This window comes from Ictalurus punctatus, chromosome 28 (genome assembly GCF_001660625.3).
Source record: "Ictalurus punctatus breed USDA103 chromosome 28, Coco_2.0, whole genome shotgun sequence".
Lineage (NCBI taxonomy): Eukaryota > Metazoa > Chordata > Actinopteri > Siluriformes > Ictaluridae > Ictalurus > Ictalurus punctatus.
The window spans coordinates 1,395,893-1,411,754 of NC_030443.2; positions in this window are offsets into that span (position 1 = coordinate 1,395,893).

Sequence of the window (15,862 nt, forward strand, 5' to 3'; positions counted from 1 at the left end):
CATTTTTACAATATAAACAAGAGGCCAGCGGTTTCCCCGCACACGTTATGACAGACGCAGACAAGGAATCCTACATCTCAGACTACTTTGAGAAAGAGGGGATTAAGATGGACGCCGGTAAGATAAGTCGCAATCCAGCACGGCGTTCTATTAACAAACTTCTGCTGAACTCACTTTGGGGTCGTTTCTCCATGCGTGAAAACTTGCCGTGTACAGAGTTAATTTCGGATCCGGAACAATTTACACAGCACATATTCGGTGACGGGTATGATGTTAAACACTTTTCCTTCCTTTCAGACAGCGTGGCTCTAATTCAGTGGTGTTATGCGGATGGGAAAGGGGGGCAGACTCGCGACATCAACATCTTTCTCGGGGCTTTCACAACAGCTCATGCCCGTCTAGAACTTTACGAATTAATGGACAAATTGGGTGACAGGCTGTTGTACAGTGACACAGACAGTGTGATCTTTACATCTAGAGAGGGCGACTGGGAACCTCCGTTGGGCCCCTATCTCGGTAATTTAACTGACGAGGTTGGTGCTGGTGATCATATTGTAGAATTTTGTTCAGGCGGTCCGAAAACATACGGCTACCGCACTGCGAAGGGTAAGGTTTGCATGAAAGCCAAAGGTGTCACGCTCAACGCAGTAAATTCAAAAGCCATTAGATTAGACACCCTGATTGGACTTGTCGATCACTACGTCGTGGGGGAGGATAATAGTCGTCATATACTGGCATACACAGATACCATTGTACGTAATAAAAAACAATTCACACTACACAACAGGTCAGTTGTTAAAAAGTTTAAGGTTGTGTACAACAAACGCGTACTGCTCCCAGATTTCACAACGATCCCATATGGCTTCTGACAATCTCTTTGGACATAGGGGTGTGCGAGACACAGAGGGGTTTGATTTCCGATTACATCACCCTTTCTCGTGTGTGATAAGTGGTCCTTCAAACTCGGGGAAGTCATATTTTGTAAAAATGTTGTTGCAAAATGCTGTACATTTGATATCTAAAAAAATTGAAAATATTGTGTATATTTATGATTGTTGGCAACCGTTGTATGATGAATTGTTGAAAATGTACAAAATAAAATTTGTTGAAGGATTACCACAGACTCTGAATGATGATGCTCTGTTTCCGACCAACACGGTTAATTTGTTAATCCTCGATGATCTGATGAAAGAGGCCAGCGGGAGCAACGAAGTGGAGAAGGTCTTTACCCAATATGTACATCATAGAAATCTTAGCGCTATTTATATTGTACAGAATTTATTTTGCCAAGGGAAATCCAGTAGGACCATCAGTTTAAACACGAATTATCTAATGTTGTTTAAAAATCCCCGAGATGCTGATCAAGTCAGTGTTCTAGGAAGACAAATGTATCCAGGCAACACAAAATTTTTTATGGAATGTTATCGAGACGCAACCAGCAAGCCTTTCGGGTATCTGCTGATTGATTATAAAACAAAAACTCCCGAACACTATCGCCTCAGAACAGATTTACTTGCGCCACACCCTGTGGTATATCTCCAGAAAAGAAGATAGCGATATGTCTGCCAGACTTTGTAGAAACCTGCCGCTTTTAAAAATATTATTAAAAGCATCACCCAAACAAAGACGGATTATTTTACAAACTGCCAAAGACGAGCTCATTGCGACGTTGTGTGAAGTAGCTCTTAACGTTCTCTACGGCAACATACCTCTCACATCTCAACAATACCAGAAGCTCAGAAAAAGGAAAAGCGTAATCAAATTTGTAGCAGATAAGACTGTTGGTGTTAAAAGAAAGAGACGTGTAATAAATCAACAGGGGGGATTTCTTCTACCGCTCTTAAGCGTAGCTATCCCTTTCATCTCCAGCCTGATTGCATCTAGATAACAGAGGGAATGGAGTACGCAGAGAAAATGTTTTTAGTCCCGCAGCACCAGTTGGACAAACTAAAGACCGGGACAGCACGCGAATCTATTCAACAAATCGTGGAGAATGATTTGGACATTGCTATAAGAAATATCTTGCACCGCTCTGACTTGGACAGTTATAAAAAAGCGAAGCTGTACACAAACGTTTTACAGCGCTTTTTAACAGTCGCTAGACAAGGGGACCGTGAAAACAGCACATTAACATTGACACCTATGCAGACTGAGCATCCTGAACAAGAAAAGCCGTCTGCGCCGCCCGGCGTAAACCACCACGACGGTCTAGATAACGTCGCGGCGGATATTTTGAAGAATATTCCGCAGAGGAGTGTAAAAAAACGCTCGCTACATTTTAGATAAAATGTCTAAAATGAGAGATGTCACATCTTGGGACGATTCGGGGGAGTTTGTGTTTAACGGTAGATCTATTCCCGGCTCACATATGCTCGATTTAGTTAAAGGCATCACGGCTCCGCAAAAGATGTCCGATGCCCGAAGACCTGTCGGCTGGCTTGAATTTCTGGAGGCTTTTGCTACTTTAAACATACCATACTCAACGGTGCCAAACCATTCTGTCAGAGACGCAATTAAATCTTTCAAAACCAAATCGACTTCGCCTATAACCAATTCGTCTAAGAGGCGTAAAAAGCAGAAAATACTTCCGAGCACACCATCAGCACAATCAAATTATTCAGATGGCCCTGTATTCAAATCACCCAGTCTTGACCCGAGGCAGTGGCTACGTTTTTAATCCACGAGTTTTCTTTTGTTTATGATCTTGTTATTATCTGTATTGCTGTATGTGGTGTTTGTATAACAATAATAATAATGATGTTAATAATAATAATAAAGAGTCAAAAAAGAAGAAGAAATCTCTTTTCTTTGTTTTTATTGAAAATATCTAGTGTTAGACATAAACATTTCACCTGACTGAACACAACGAATACATTTGAAAACATTTTCATTACAAAGACCTTGTTTTAGTTTTAGTTTTTTCATAAATGCTGACACCATCTTGTCGTTTTTAATAAAATCGCCGGTATACATCTTCAGCACTCGGTCATAATCATGTCCCTTCACCATGTGATAGAGGAAAAACACACAATGCTGCCCGCAGGTCTCTGATGAAAAATCTTGGACCTGTACTGCTGAATGTTGAATCACTCTAGAATTTCGGTTTAAAAAGTTTTTGATATTCTGTGGAAAACGATTGTCATCTGGTTTATTACCAAAGCTGTCGAAAAAACAACCCACGCCGACCTCGTTTATGTAGATGGCTAGCCAGTGTTCACCCGGGAGTCCTGAAGGATGCGTGTTGATTATCACCATGGATGGTAATTTTCTCAAGGGGGCTTTTGGTAGGTGGTCACACGGTAGTACGCTGAGAAAATGGGTGTTACACGAGATCTTATCCATTATTGCCGTAAGCTGGATGGTGTCCATTCTGCCTATTAATAGTAATCAACCAGGATCTGTCTGCGATTTGACACTTCGATGATGCTGTCAAATATGGCATAAACGATTAAGTTGATCGTTCGGGGTAGAGGTTGTCTAAAACGTGCTTCTAGCCTAATGTTCCCAGACTTGATAAGCGACACGTGTTGACTGCAGTCTTCGTCCGGCGTAAGATTAAACGCATAAAGGGTATACCCATGCAGAAAATCCTCCCTATCAATAGCTAGAGGTTGATTTTTAAGATGCTTTCCAGAAGCCAGCGCTAACTGGTAAAATTCGCGTACCGTAGAGCCACTTCCATATTCAGGCTGCAGAGGTTTAGCGGGGTGCTGTTGGCCGTCCAGATAAACTGCCAAAAATTCTAGGTCATAGTTTTTAAAGGCGAACGGATTTTTATCATACGAGCCTGTAAACGCATCATTATCAACCATAGCCAGAACAACGGATTTTGGTAGAGTTCCTAAGAACAAGTTTTCTTGATTACAAACACGTGAGCCTACAGGGATTGAGAAGTTTTTCACACACACCCTGTCGATGGGGTATTTGGCTGGCGTCGAGAGCAATGCTTGCGCGTGCCCCAATCTCACACCTGGTGATACCGACACTTTTTTCACAAACAGTGAAGCTGACACGATGTTTAGTTTATAGGCCACAGCGCCGCTCCTCATCAAACAGAATTCATCTTTCGCCCTCGTCATGCGAATTTTAATGTCCACGCCGTTAAGCATTAGTTTTTCTTGAAAGAATATGTCACTGTGAATGGGGGCCAGTAGTTCAACAACGTTGCTGGCATTGGTAAATGCAGCTCGTTTGGTCAAACCTCTATTACCGCCAGCGGGGTCCGTTACGTCCATGTGACCGGCGGTGTCTTTGTAAAAGAGCCCCGCTGAAAACAGCGTTTCAAGAACGTCTTTACCATAATTGGTGAGACACTCTATTATGCATCGATAAGGATATGTGTTGGAACTTTGTGATATGAGACGGTCTCCAAGCGACACGTCCACTTGTGAAAATATCGTAGATCCGGCATAGTTAATAAGCCCCACGGGGGCTCCGTCTGCTATGTCTGTGCCGTCTGCGTTAGTGATTTTGAGACGCAAAAAAACCAAGGTGTTGTTTAGGTCCACATAATCCTCTCCAGTCCCCGCTATAAAAAACTCCAGAGGCGATGTTTCTGATATTGCTGACAACGGTGGTACTTCTATATATGTATTTTTTTCAATAACGGTCTGTGTTAATGGTACTGTGAATAGGTCCAGCTCGGTTTTTAAACATTCTTCTGACATATTGTGTAGTAAAGACATGGTCTAAAATATTGTTTTAACGCAGGTCTTTGGTCTTTTTGCTGTAGAGCTGGTTGGCGTCTTCTTGTGCTTGCGTTTTACAACTGACGATTTCTTTGTGTTATGTTTTCTTTTCTTCGTCGTTTGGCCACTCCTCCGAGTCCCTGGCGGTTTAGATGCTCTTCTGCGAGCCATCACCATTAGTCCGGATCCATCTTGAGTGTTATTATTGTTGTTGTTATTATTATTAAATGTATGCGATAATGTATTGCTAACAACATCGCTTAGTATGTTTTTTGCTGCTGATTTAAGATGTGGTTTGGCTATGCTAAAACCGCGTTTTAGCAAAGGAATGGCCATTCTAAAGAGACCTCTAAACACACCCCCTAACCCGGCTCCGTACATAACTCCGCCCCCTGCATAACCGGGGAGCCCATTCCCCGCTTGATTCTGGTAATATTGCACGTAACGCAAAGGGTCTGTGTGGTGATTGTTGAAATATGTCATTATGATTATTTTTTTAAACAAATTGTTTCACAGGCCTAAAATGCAGCTTGGCACACACCTTCCCGTAACTGAAGCGCACGTCTCGATTTTGATCGTCTTTCACCTGTATGGTTATCTCACTGACGGACGATTTATTAACCGATACGTAGTGTGGGGTGTCGTATCTAACACTAACATTCTTGTGGTTCTCCCCCTCTATATGTACACATCTCAGTAGCGGCACGTAGAAATCCCCCACGTTCTGGTATTCTATGATATCGGTATAAATATACATACTGTAAAACCCCGCGTTAATATCAGCCTGAAAAGGTGCATAAGTCATGCCAGATCTTTCAACAGCATGGTCCGTAGTTTCAATAGCAACTCCCGGTTTTAATCCTAAAATGTTGGCCACCTTTCCATAAAATGTCAGCGATGTCTTGGGGGGCCTTTGAGAAAAATTTTATTTTTAACATGGTCATAGCCGAGACTCGCACGTTGTGTGAGAGTCGCGTTGATCTCCCTGATCAAAAAAACGACGTCGTCATAATATCCAGTCTTTAACCTGTAAGATGCGTTTGATATACTGCCTTCAATATTATATTCGGTGACCCGATTCTCAGTCTTCGTTGTTTCACCACAGTTGAAAATGAACGTAGCATCTCCCTCATTAAATGTGTACCACGACAGCGGATATTCAAATTCGATTAACCCGACTTGCCATTCTCCTTTTTGATTGATAGTTTTCGATAATCAAGTTGTATAACACGAGATACTATTTTCCGGATAAACGGTCCTTGAGGCATTACAGGGAAGCGTTACATAAAAACCACCAGCAGTCATGGTTGGTTTTTACATGAATGTGTGCCATCTACGAGGTTTCGTCTGTTTTTATGGGGTTCTGTACATCGACCAATTCTTTCTGGTCGATCCACGATGCGAATTTTGAGGGCCATCCGAGCCATCTAACCAAAACCATTGTTTTTCGACCTTGTTTCTTCTTGTCTAAAATTTTTTCCACTTTAAATGTTTTGTTTTTGTTCACAAATATTTTTTGTAATTCCTCTTCATAAAATACACCATCGATGACATCGCCGTCATAATCACACAACCTATAGACGGGACGTTCGCGTGATATGCGTTCTGTTATAGTGAAAAACTCGTGCGTGTAGTTTTCTTTATAACCTTTTGCGAACGGCCCTCTTACTTTAGAAATTCTAACAATGTCGCCAACTTTATATTTAAATTTAGGGGTTACGCCGGGGCCGTCTTTAGATCCATATAGGTTTTTATACACGGCAGATTCATTTTCTTTGGACACATCAATAGGTCTCATCTTAATGCTCCTGTGATAGCTGGCGTTGTATCCGTCCGTGATGTCTTGTAGAACATCGATATAGCGTTTGGAGTTTGTAGCAGTTAAATATCTCCACATCCGACCTTTTAAGGTTCTATTAAACCGCTCGATGATGCACGCTTTTAAATCGGTGGCTGTTGCAAAATGTTGTATGTTGTACTTTTTTGTCATGCTTTGAAAATGTTTATTAAAAAATTCTTTCCCATTATCTGTCTGTAGTTTACGGGGCACCCTGCCCTCATCCAGTATAGATTGGAAAGCTTTAGACACCTCGACACCGGATTTGTTTTTTAAAACCCGAGTCCACGCATATTTACTAAACATGTCTATGCACGTCAACAGAAAATGAACGTTGTCGTTTTCCTTGGCGAATGCAGACATATCGACCAGATCTGCCTGAAACTGCATATCCATACCATAAACAAAAACACGATTTCTTTTGTATTTTAGCGGAGCAGTTCTGTGTAACGTGTAAGCATCCTCGCCGGCGAGCCAATCCGAAACTTGTTTATCTGTTAGACGAACCCCTGTTTCCTTTAAAACACCGTCTTTTAAACGTTTTTTACCACCAAAAGACCCCGCATTTGAAGGTGTGTAATAGACTTTTTTCAGGTCTGCTGTCATGTCTCCTGACATGTCGACACTTTAACAAGTACAGTAGAATAACACAGACGGTCTTAAACGTCTTGGTATTTATTTCAGTAAAAGATCATAAACATTATCATACAACATCATTGAGGGAGTGTAGGAATTTTATACACATCACAATGTTTTTGTCAACCACATACGCTATAAATGCGTCTATTATTTCACAGTCATCTGTCTGGTCATTTCTCGACATCAGAATTTCACACACATCATACACATACGTACACATACATAAAATGTCTGCAATTCTAATACGTCTGCCACATTCAGTCACAATATCTAGTATTTTTGTGATAGAAACCAAAATCGGTTCGCATGCGTTAATACACATATGTACCAAAGCAGTCCAATCACACACCGTACCTCGCACAAGACACATCTGATTCACGAGATTTGTTAGACGTCTCGGGTCAACATCGCATCCGTTTACAACTACGGATACACCAACACAGTCCGTAAGGCATTTGTACAACAGACCGGACATCTCGCACCTAATACGGCGTTTAAGCAGACTCTTTGCTAATCCTGTAGCGCTGCACACATTCCCCATCTCAAACGGTTGGTGTGACCTGCTTCCAGCTGTCCACGGCGTCGTAGACGATCTGCTCGCTGCTGACATCCACAAGTTTCTCTCGTTAAGCCTTTGCACGATGTACACTTCGTCCCGCAGCTCGTGTAGAACGGCATCCACCGATCCTTGAATTCTCTGTGGGTTAACCCTCAAACCAAACCGACTCAAGGCTTGAGCGATGAAATGTTTAAGCCCTGGTTTGAGCAGATCACGCGATAGTTCCTCAAAGTATTTGTCAAAGAAATACGCGTCAGGTTCGAAGAGACAAGAGTGTCTAAGCTGACTCGGATGATCCACTTCGCACCCCAAACAGAGATCTTTCAGTTTTTTATTGATAACATGCTCCAGAAGGACCACGACTGTCGCTTTTATAATCTTGAACGCGTCAGATCGAATACAGCCGTCTGTGTCATCAACACCGATGTAGGCCGAGGCGCCAGTTAAAGAGCCGCTGATTCCGTACGGAGTTGTGAGGAAACTTAGGTTGTGATATCCTAATTCCTTGCAGAAATTATCCAACCACTTGTTGTCGTATGCTTGCGGAGTGGATTCTAGCGTTGTCGCGTTGTCGTCGGGCAGAGCCGGCGCTGTCTCCGGGGTGTTGCTGTAGCAGGCGTATGTAGAATCTTGAGACATCTTCGTAATATGTGTTTAATTGTGACACAGGCCACCCCGTTTTAATCATCACAGCATGAGGGCGGTCTTAAGAGAGGATCTCCGGAGTTGGTAACGCCCTGCTCGGGGTTAAACGACAGTTCCTTTACAACCCCATCGCCCACACGAAGATTTTTTGACAAACTAATACATTGTTGTTTTTTTCTCGGAGCGAAAGTTAGCTCCTCAATCTTTTCCTCAGAGTCTCTTATAGGCGTGATGCAGAACCGTCTTCTAGAGATATTAGGAGTTCTCGGTGTAGCCATTGTTGCAGTTAGTTACAGACTGTCTTCTGTGTTTAACCATAATGTCTTAACAAACTATTTAAAACCCCCATTAACACCCCCGCAGACACTCATTATCATAAACAATCTGTAGGATCACACCACGACCCCCCCTAGTCATAAAAAAACTCTTTGGTCAGGAAGAAACAAAGAGCCATAAATTAAGCACTCCTAGAGAAACGCAGGCCTGTCATGGACGAGGCCATAAATTAGCCCTCTAGTTCTACCGCCGTGATTGACATTTTGACAGAACGTACTGGCTACGTTGAAAACATGTGAATGGGTGTGTTTAGAGAGAGAGAGAGAGAGAGAGAGGCGTGTCTGAAAACACGTATGTGTGGGCGGGGTTTAGCGAGAGTGAGGCGTCTCCGTTTAACTTCATTACTGCTTAACACAGCGACTGGAAGACATCTCTGGAAAATACTTCTCTCCTAGTTTAAACATTACGGAGATTCTTTTAGCCAGCACTTTAACATTTTTACCTCGTAAGGATCTTTGTTTAGAAGTCGTGTAATACGCGCTATTCTTTTTAAACAGCTCTTTTAACCATTTTTACCTCCTAAAGTTTTTATGTGTTTTTTGGGAAACCTGGTAATACGGATTCTTTTTAAACATCTCTTTTGATCATTTTTTACATCCTGAAGGTTTGTGTTTAGAATGTATGTAATACAAACGATTATTTTAAACAGATTCTTTTTTAAACAGATTCTTTTTTTTTTTAAAGACGCTTTAACTCCTAAACTTTTTATTCAAAGGTAAAACGGGATCCCTAAAAAACATAATCAACAATTGTTTTCATTTATTTCACAAAACAAATATTCTACTCATATATGTACACATTCAAACATCATGCTTTTCTAACAATGTGTTTACACAAACGAAATAACGCCACAAAGTAACACAAACACAGCCCCATATTAAAAACATTATTTCTTTTCAGACGTATTTCACCCCACCAAAAACCAAACTCATTAACATAAACACCTTTTGTCGGGAGGGGGACTATTCCCCCCAACACACACCTCTCCACAACACCCCCAGACACAAAGGAGCCAGATTGACCATCTGATAAACTCCATAGGGTTACCCCCCTCACCACCCCTACAGACCTGTCAGTCAGGGAAGCACAGAGGGTCATAAATTATCACACACAACACTTTGATTGACAGTTTGACAGAAAGTGTATGATATAACTACTAATATACATTCTCTTTTATCTACCTCATTTGAATATGATTGTTCTTGTGGAACAATGTACATCACTCTTTACAGACCTGAAACACTCAGCACATGTTGTTGACGTCCACTGACCGTTTCACAAAAAGAAAATGGTGTCGTTAACATTATCCAAAAAAACAATATTGCCGAAGACCTTCCTGTTTTTATGTGACATGTTTAGGCTTTGCAGCATGAGATCAGAAAAACCCTTACTATCGAAAAACCTCTGCAAGAGTGTCGACATTACATCTTCAATAAGCGATTCATTCTGATCGAGGCGTGTGGATCCAAAGCCCATACCGGGAACAGTGGATACGGGGCAGGAACACACCCTGGATGGGACGCCAGTCCATCGCAGGGCACCACGCACTCACATATTTACAACTAGGGGCATTTTAGTGTAGATAATCCACTTACTGACATGTATTTGGCAAACCAGAGAAAAGCTAAATATAGACGATGACAAAGTAAAAACAGTTTTCCCTGTTATACAGGGGTGGGAGGAGGGACATTTATTTTCCAGCACACGGAGAGTGAGTTCACATGTTGTTGTAAGGTTCTCACAGAAAAGCAAATAAATCACAAATAAAATGTTACTGTTGTTTTATTGAAAATGATGATTGTGTGCTGTGAAAGTGAAAGCACCTTTTACTACTAGTAATAATTAATCTATTATATAGCCGAAATAAATAAAGAATTAAAACAAACTTTAAAATGGAGTGTTTTGGGTATAGTTCTTCAGTTCGTCTGTCGGCGATAGTATTCCTGTTACACCACCATGATCTGTGAACGATTACAAATATTAAAAATTTATTATTAATGAAGGAGTTTTGAACTGTTTATGGTTACAGATCTTGTGTGAGACTCGAGTCTTCAGGACAGACGAGTTTACACGGTCCTGTATCTCAGTAACATAACAACTGCGTTTGTTCTGTTTTTGAGGACTTGAAGAGAAACACCTGTTTCCTTTCACTGTAAATAAACGGCCAGAATCTGTTCCATCATCACGATGCCCCTGTGCACATAGCAATCTCCCAAAAGACGTGACGCGCTACGGTTGGAAGAAGGCGGAAGAACTCGAAACCCAGGGCTCAAATCGAGAGCAGACATTCAGAGCTATTTAAACAACGAATTGAACAGGACACACCTGGGCCGCACGAAACACCTGTCAGTCACTTGTTTCAATATTTTTCCCCACTTGACAAAATGGGTGGGGTTCAAACCAAAAGGTGTCATGTTCTAAGTTGCTCACAGATTTAAATATGAGGAAACGAAAGCTGAAAGTCTGATCTACCGTCTCATACTCGTCTTTTGATCTGAAACCCAAATGTCTTCGCTGTATAGCGAAAGCAATAGAATTGGCCTCGTTGTTCCAATACATTTGGAGGGGACTGTTTGTGGTTGTTGAAAAAAAGTGGGTGGGACAGAGAGAGGCCACACATGAAGGGAGGAAGAAATAAAATAAAAAAATGTTCTAGTCAATCAATAAAGAATAAAGTCTTTCATTCGTTTATGTTCTAATGAATGTAAAACTAAAAGACAGACAAAGACAGCTAAAAGACAGAACGGAGGAGGTGAAAGGAGTGCCGTGATGGTGAGAGCACAAAGAGAGAGAGACAGAGATGAAGATGAAAAAAGAAGCTTGACGAGGCTCCAGGTGAGAGGGCTAATCAAGTCAGAATATTAGGACCTGTAGGAGGAAGGTTACTCATAACTGGCCATTGTAAATATTCTGAGAAGTTTCCCTTTAGTGCATGTGACAGTCACAGCTGTCTGCCAGTAGAAGAGGAACTCCACTTGAGGTGTACATTTACATGCTGCAGTATCAGGTAGTACCGCATTTATCCATGTAATATGTGAAACAATGTACACACACACACACACACACACACACACACACACACACACACACACACACGCACAAAAAGTGATCATGCCCGTTTTCATTCAGCTGTAGAGGTGTTCTGTTTCCTTATTATTTCCACATCATATACTCTCACTGGGGCTGTTCACTTTCTTTAACAGTTCCGGGTTTATAAGCGAGCAGGTTGAGAGAGAGAGCGAGAGACAGAGAGAGAGAGAGCTGCAACTCGTCCTGTGTCGCCCTCTAGAGGATGTCTGACCTTCCGAGAGTTCTAATACAACCCCAATTCTGAAAAAAGTTGGGACAGTAGGAAAAATGCAAAAAAACAAACAAAAAGAGTGATTTGATGATTCAGTTCACACTGTACTATATTGAACACATTATTAACACATTATTTAATGTTTTACTTTATGAATTTAATTTATTTTTAAAAAATACACACTCATTTCAAATCTGATGACTGGAACCAAAAAAGTTGGGACAGTCGATTGTTTACCGCTGGGTAACATCAGCTTTTCTTTTTAATAACACTTATTAAGCGTTTGGCGCTGAGTGAAAACACCAGTTGGTTAAGTTTAGGAAGAGGAATTTCCCCCATTTATCCATTATACATTTCTTCAGCTGTGTAACTGTACGTAGACTCCGTTACCTTATTTTGTGCTTCATAAAGTGTCACAGGTTCTCAATGGGAGACAGGTCAGGACTGCAGCAGGCCATGCTCGCACCCACACTCTCTGCTTACACAACCATGCGCTTGTAATCCGGGCACAATGTGGTTTGGTGTTGTCCTGCTCTGGATGGCAGTGTATGTTGCTTCAAAATGTGTACATATCTTTCTGCATGAATGATGCTTTCACAGATGTGTGAGTTACCCATGCCATGGGCACTGACACGCCCCATACCATGGGGACTGACACACCCCCATACCATGGGCACTGACACGCCCCATACCATGGGCACTGACACACCCCCATACCAATGGCACTAACACGCCCACATACCATGACAGAAGCTGGCTTTTGGACTTGACGCTGATAACAGCTCGGACGGTCCTTTTCCTCTTTGGCCCGGAGAACACGACGGCTGTTTTGTCCAAAAACTATTTGAAATGTTGACTCGTCAGACCACAAAACACGATCCCACTGTGCTACTGTCCATCTCAGATGAGACCGAGCCCAGAGAAGTGGGTGGAGTTTCTGGACAGTGTCGATGTATGGCTTCTGCTTTGCACAGTAAAGCCTTAACTTGCATGTGTGGATGCAGTGGTGAATGGTGCCGACTGACAAAGGTTTACCAAAGTATTCCCGAGCCCATGTCAGATCTCCATTATAGACTCATGATGGTTTTTACTACAGTGACGTCTGAGGGATCGGAGATCACGCCCATTCAGAAGTGGTTTTCGGCCTCGCCTTTCACACCGAGATGTGACCAGATTCCTTGAATCTTTTAATTATATCGTGCACTGTAGAAGGTGAAATGCTCCAAATCCTACCGATTTGTCTTTGGGGAATGTTCATCTCAAAGTGTTGGATTATTCTCTGACGCATCTGTTGGCAGATCGGCAAGACTCGACCCATCCTTGCTCTTGAAGGACTCAGCCTTTTCTGGAGGCTCCTTTTATACGATGAATAGACGGTTGCCTCACCTGTTTCACATCACCTTCTTATTTCAACTTGGGTCTATTGTTCAAAATGTAAACAAACAAGTCATTTAAACCAAGCATTTACTAAGACTGCTAAGTGTTTCTTACTCGTACATTATTTCTTAATCTTTCACACCTAACTGTTTTACAAACGTCTGTAGCAGAGTTATTTTTTTATTTATTTTTGCCACATCGTGCCTTTTTTCAAATAGTAAAGACAAACTGTTCACACAGGTGTGTGCTCGTTAACTGGTTAGGAATCGGATCTCCAAAATGTTTTAACACTGCAGGTCATGCAAATGCATTTTTATTCAGAAAGGATTAACCACCAATGATTAGAGTGCCAATAATTCTCCTAATTTAAAGTAAGAAATTTCTGATCTGTTCGATTTTTATGCATTTGTGGTGCTATGTTTAAACCCATTGTTTATCTGCATAATAAAACATTTCTTAAAAACAATATTTATAGAGACAATATTTTAATTTTTTTACGTACTAATATAAATGTGGAATGTAGAACATTATAAAGGATTTATCATCAATAACAGTTTAAATTAAACCAGGCAGTTTTATAACTAACCCTGTAGATGATATTATAGCAATATCAGATCAAGGATTAGAACGTTTTTCTCCCCTTACAGAGACTGAACTAGCTTCATTAATCTCTTCAGCAAAATCATCAACTTGCATACTAGATCCTGTACCTACATGTTTCTTTAAACAGATTTGTCCTGGAACAATTGAACCACTTCTAAATATAATCAATTCTTCCCTTAGCACTGGCTATGCACCTAAATCACTTAAATTAGCAGTTATTAAACCCCTGATTAAAAACCTGACCTCGACCCCTCTCAACAGTCCAGCTATAGACCTATATCAAATCTCCCCTTCACCTACAAGATATTAGAAAAGGTTGTACACGGCAGTTATGCTCGTACTTACATAGGAACAACATTCATGAAATGTACCAGTCAGGATTTGGACCTCATCATAGCACAGAGACAGCGTTAGTTAAAGTAGTAAATGAAGGTACTACTGAACTCTGATCAGGGTTGTGTCTCATTGCTTGTGTTACTTGACCTTAGTGCAGCTTTTGATACTATAGATCACACTATTCTCCTTGATAGACTAGAAAATGTTGTTGGCATTAAGGGAACAGTCCTCTCCTGCCTCAGGTCTTATTTGACCGATCGTTATCAGTTCGTAGATGTAAATGGCGACTTCTCCACGCATACCTGTCATGAAATTAGATTTAGGACGGATGCAATCGCAGTTAAGACGCAAGGGGTCAGACGATCAACATACAGGCATAAACGAGGCAAGGCAAGAATCAAAAACAAGTAAAAAAAAAAAACTAGATCAAAAACCATGAATACATACGAGGAACAAGGTACAGCCGCTTGGTAAATGACAGAGATAATAGCAACTGAGCATATTACTTCGCAAAGTGTCTGAATAGTGTTCCGGAGAAGGTGAACATGTGTGTGTGGGAAGTGTAGTCCATGGCAGCCATGTTTGTAGGCCACAGTGTAGGATGGGAAATGTAGTCAATGCTTTGCTGTGACATGACAATACCGAGGTTAAATTTTGTGTTCCACAAGGTTCTGTTTTAGGCCCACTGCTTTTTACTTTATATATGCTACCTCTAGGTCAAATTATTTGTGAACATGGAATTAGCTTCCACTGTTATGCTGATGATACACAGTTGTATGTTTCAGCGAAGCCAGACAGCATCTTAATAAAGTCGAGGATTGTGTAAAAGAGTTTAGATGGTGGATGCTTATTAACTTCCTCTTACTTAGACCGAATGTAGCTAGAAGTAATCTTTCTGATCTCACAGTAACTCTGGATGGACTTTCCGTGTCATCATGTGCAGGAGTAAAAGACCTTGGTGTGATTATTGACTCCAGTCTATCATTTGATGCTCATGTAGATAATATTACTAGGATAGTCTTCTTTCATCTCAGAGATATTGCTAATATAAGAAATATATTGTCACTACATGATGCAGAAATTTTAGTTCATGCTTTCGTCACCTCTAGACTAGATTACTGTAATGTCTTTGTAGCACTTGTATGCTCTGATAAAACTTTATTGAGCTACTGGACCAGTTCTAGGTTCGGATGGAGTGGGGTAACGGTGAAAAAATTAGACCAGAGACCAGGTACTTTAAATACAAAAGCCGGCAGTTTGCTGAAGGTCAACAAAGACAATACATTAAACAGACATCAGAACCAATGAATAGTCCTGCAAGTAGCAAAAGGTAGGTAGAACCCACTTTAATCCTTTTTTTCCCTTTCCTTCACCTAGGTCACAAATAATTTGGTTTACCTAGCTTATTTTATTAGATTAGACTGGTCTAAGTATCTTATTTTAGGTTAATAGGGTGTGCCTATTTTCTCTTTTTTTATCCCTTGAGTTAGCTCTTTTTTTCCTCTCCTTACAGCTGAGAAAACATTTATTTCGGTTCCCAA